Raw genomic sequence first — 5,000 nt, 5'->3', positions numbered from 1 at the left:
AATGCCTGAGCAATAGATGGGAATATTGATAAATGATGGAGGAGGAGTACTAACGGATAATACAATATGAAATGGACGAGGAAGAGAGAGGGAGACAGCGAGAGAGCGAGAGAGAGAGAGAGAGAGAGAGAGAGAGAATGGAGGAGTAGAATAATGGCTGAGGGGATATACTCGTATATATAAAGAGAAACGAGAGTATGACAGAAATTCGATGAAAAAGAATAGGAGGAAAGAATAAGAGATAAAATTGATAATAAACAGGGGAAATATATGAATAAATGACAAAGAAAACACGGAAAATGGAAGAATATAAAGAAAAAACACAAAAGGAAAGAAGATAAAGGATTGAATGAATATTGAATATATCTAAATTGAACTGTGAATTAATAACAGGGGCGGGTGACCAGAAGAGGAAGAAGAGGAGGAGGAGGAGGAGGAGGAGGAGGAGGAGGAGGAGGAGGAGGAGGAGGAGGAGGAGGAGGAGGAGGAGAAAGAAGAGAAAGAAGAGAAAGGAGAAGAGAAACAGAAGGAAGAAGAGAAAGAAGAAGAGAGAGAGAGAAGATAAGTCGAAGAAAGAGAAAGAAGAAGAGAAAAAAAGAAACAGGAGGAAAAAGAGAAAGAAGAGGAGGAGGAAAGCAAATGACGAAGGAAAATGTCATTCTGGAACGAAAGGAAGACTAGAAGCAGGAGGAGGAGGAGGAGGAAGAAGAGGAGGAAGTGGGGAGGTGGGGGCAGTGCGTGGCAGGCCCGTGATGTCTGTAAAAGTTTAAGTAGTTGGTGGGTGGCGGCGAAGAGTGGCCGGAACGTTACCAAAGCAAGGACAACTTTCTTCCCTTTGGTGGGGAGAGACACGTCACACCCTTTCCTTTATCCAATCCTTCTTTTTCTTCACCTTTTCCTTACCTGTACTTGCAACACCCCCCTCCCCGTCCTTCCTTACCTAAACATATCTTCTCCCTCCCTTTCTTCTCCTTTCTTTTTCTCTTTCTTCCTTCCTTCACTTCCTTTTTTTATTTTTATTCTTCCTTCTTTCCTTCTTTCATCTTTTCCATCCCCCTTCCCTCCTTTATATTTATTTCTCCACTCTTCTTCATTTCCTTTTCCTTATCTATCCTTGTTCCTCCACTCCTTCCCTCCTTCATATACTCTTCTTTTTCTTCCTTCCTTCTTTCATTCCTCCCCTTTTCTTCCTTTCCTTTTCCTAACCTATCTTTCTTATCTTCTCCTCCTTCCTTCGCTACCTTCTCTCCTTCACTTACTCCCTCCCTTCCCTACATTCCTTCCTTTATATCTCCCATCTTCCTTTTCCTTCATATTTCCTCCTTCCTACTTTCCTTCCTTTACCCCTTGTATTGCTTCTTATTCTCTTCCTTCTTGCTTTCCTTTCGTTTTTCTTACCTGTCTTTCTTGTCAATCCCTTTCTTCTTCTCCTCTATCTCCCTCCTTCATCTCCCTCCCTTTACTTCTTTCTCTGCTTCTTCCTGTTGCATAACTTCTTCGATCTGTTATTCTCTCTCTTTCCTTCCCTTCCTCCACCTTCTCTTAACCTGCCTTTCTTAACCCTTCCTCATTCTCTCACTCACCTCTCCTCCTTCCGTTACATCTTCCTTAATGCATCAATCTTTCGATCTATTACTCTCTCTCTCTCTCTCTCTCTCTCTCTCTCTCTCTCTCTCTCTCTCTCTCTCTCTCTCTCTCTCTCTCTCTCTCTCTCTCTCTCTCTCTCTCTCTCTCTCTCTCTCTCTCTCTTCCTTTAAAGCCTTACTTGCCCTTTTCGTCTCTCCCACTTCGTCTTTTCATGTGCTTCTCTCTCTATTACCTTATTTATGTTTTCCCTCTCCTTTGTTCCTTATCTCTCCTTCTTCTCTTCCTCAGCAATCCTTCATTATCTATACTTCATTTATTTTCTTTCTTTTATCTTTCTTCTGCTGTTTTCGATCGCCTTTCTTCCTTCTTTCTCCTTCTTCTCTTTCTCCCTTCTCCGAAATGTTGTGAGAATGAAGCTAATGTTATTTTCACTCATAATTACCCCACATTTACTCTCACTACCTTTTTTCTCGCTTTCCCTCATTAAATCACCTGGAAAATGCGTCTGGTCATCACCTGTAGTCGTCACCTGTAGTAGTAACCTAATCTAACTTTATCTAACCTAACTTAACCTAACCTCACACTAACTTTGGTTGCTTTGCCTCATTTAATCAACTGAAAAAAAGGCGTGTTTTCATCAGTAGTCACCTAACCTAACGTAACCTAACCTATGTAACCTAACTTAATGTAACTTAATCTAACCTCACATTACCTTTGCTTGCTTTTCGTCATTAATTCACCTGAAAAAAGCGTCTGTCTTCACCTGCTCACCTTTATTTACGTAATCACACCTGCCTCCCAGTAATATTTCATACAGAATAGCCTCGCTTATCCCCCGCCTCCCTCCACCTCGGTGTATTCTGCCGCGCCAAGGTACGTTTTATATTACCTCGCCGTACTCTCTTCATTGGTAAGGCGCAGTTAATTCTTTCCACGCCAGTCTTGTTTTAATTGCCACGCTTGTTCGCTACTAAACTACTGCGTGTTCTAACCAGCGGTGGTGGGCTTGGTTACTCCTGATGAAAGACACTCATATACACACAGACACACACACACACACACACACACACACACACACACACACACACACACACACACAGTTTATATTTTCCCTGCCAGTCTTGTTTTAATTGCCACGCTTGCTCGCTACCAGACTACTGCGTCTTCTAACGAGTGGTGGTGGGCTTGGTTACTCCTGATGAAAGACACTCATAGACACACACAAACACACATACACTTTATTATTATTTTTTTTCCCGCCAGGCTTGTTTTAATTAATTGCTTGCTCGTTAATATTGCGTCTTCTAACGACCGATGATGGGCTTGCTTACTCCTGATAAAAGACACACACAGACACACATATAGTTTATTAATTTCCCGCCAGCCTTCTTTCAGTGGCCCTGCTTGCTTGCTAGAACTGTATCTCCTATTGCAAGTGTTGGTGTGTTCGGTTATTCAAGATGCAAGACACTCAGGTATACTTAAAGTGATGAAAGTGAAGGATAAGGAAACTGGTACCGCGGCAAGACATAGGTTAGAATGTACTGGGCTGTTCTTGTGTGTTTTCTGTATTGGCTTACTTTTGTACGAATTCTATTTGGTTTCAGTGTCAGTAGTTCGTAGAGACCAAGGTGTTCCTGTATTGTATGTTTGTTTTCAGTGTCAGTATGGAGTTGAACACGTACATTCACACAACATATTCCTTAACTATTGTTACGGGCCAGGGACAGACTGATGAAAAAAAAAATAAATAAATAAATAAAAATGCACCGCTTTAATTATTTGACAAAAAAAAAAAAATAAATAAATAAAAAAGTCATGTAACTCTGAAATTATAATAGAAATCTACATCAAAAATTCCACAGCTGTCCAAAAATTGTTAAAACTTTTCATTAAAATACCAAAATGTTCTTCCTTACCGTAAATACACACACACACACACACTCTCTCTCTCTCTCTCTCTCTCTCTCTCTCTCTCTCTCTCTCTCTCTCTCTCTCTCTCTCTCTCATCAATTTGTCCAGCGCGTGTGTCCGTCTCTCGCTCGTCACCTGGAGGCGCCCACTCATGCCTGAAGGAGTGGAGGGTGTTGCCTAGGCGCGGCGCTACCCTTCACCCCTTCCCTTCCCCCTTGGAGGCATCCCGGAGGCGATGGCAGGAGGGAAGAAGGGAGAGGGGGAGAAGAAGAGAAGAAGGGAGAAAAGGAGGGAGAGAGGAGATGAGAGTCCTCACACTGCTAGTTATTGATCAGTAGTATGTCATACACACACACACACACACACACACACACACTTCCATTACTTTATTAACCGAGAACATTATTTATATTTCTGGTCTGTCTTGTGTCATGTAAAAAAAGATCAACACAATAAAAAAAAAATGACCACGCGAGGCAGGAAGATAGACCAGATTAGTTTTCACGGTAGACACAAGCTGCCGGAAATAACTCTAACCTAACCTAAGCTAACCTGAGCTAATCAAACAGCACAAACTCCTCACGCGCCGCAAGCCACGCAAGAATTAAGACATCAGTGAGGCCGCGTGTGTGTGGCAGCTTGCGGTTCCGACCTGCAATCTGACCAGTAATCTCCAGCCTTACCTTGTCTTCAGAATTACAGACTGGTCAGCTCACCGCACGCCGCGCCCCAGGACCCAACTGCCTACCTGCAACACCGCCCCGCTCTGTATTATTACCTTCTTGCCTAGAGGGAGAAGGTATACTGTAGCTTTACTGTACCTGATCCCTAATGGTTAACGCACGACCCGGGCCTTCCAGAAACACTTCCCCGCCTCCTACAGTGCCACCCTCTGCATTATTACACGGCTGTCTCTGGAAACTGGCGCGAGGTTGAATTAGTGAAGTGGAAGCTGTCTCCTAATGAATGACGCACTGCCGGGCCTCAAGGAAACAGCTGGTTACTTTCCCCGTTTCTCTCCTGCTGCACTGTTGTCTCCCTGTTTCCTGGGAGCCGGTTTAGTCTACTAGCGTCTGATCGCAGTGACTAACGCACGGTACCTTGACACACGCCTGCTTTCTGATGTTTTCCTTTGAATCATAAGCTTTTTCTAATCTCTTTTGGAAATGATGGTGGAGGTTTAGAGCCCGATATAAAGTGAGTAACTACTACTGCTGCTGCTACTACTACTACTACTACTACTACTACTACTACTACTACTACTACTATACTGATTACTCACCACTCACTCATCGTCCTCGAGTTGCATTCTTGATCAGAGATGAACAGAAGAAGAGTCGTTGGAAAGTTAGAGAAAGATAATCACACCACAGGTCCAGGGATAAATTTAACATGACACGAGCACCACGACACTGCATGACGTAATATAACACTTACTCTGAATAACGCACCACACGCTACTCTGTTAATATGTGTGTCAAATTTCAAGGTTCGCTCTT

The sequence above is a fragment of the Scylla paramamosain genome, chromosome 31, assembly GCF_035594125.1.
Source record: "Scylla paramamosain isolate STU-SP2022 chromosome 31, ASM3559412v1, whole genome shotgun sequence".
NCBI lineage: Eukaryota > Metazoa > Arthropoda > Malacostraca > Decapoda > Portunidae > Scylla > Scylla paramamosain.
Note: the sequence above shows the minus strand (reverse complement) of the source record.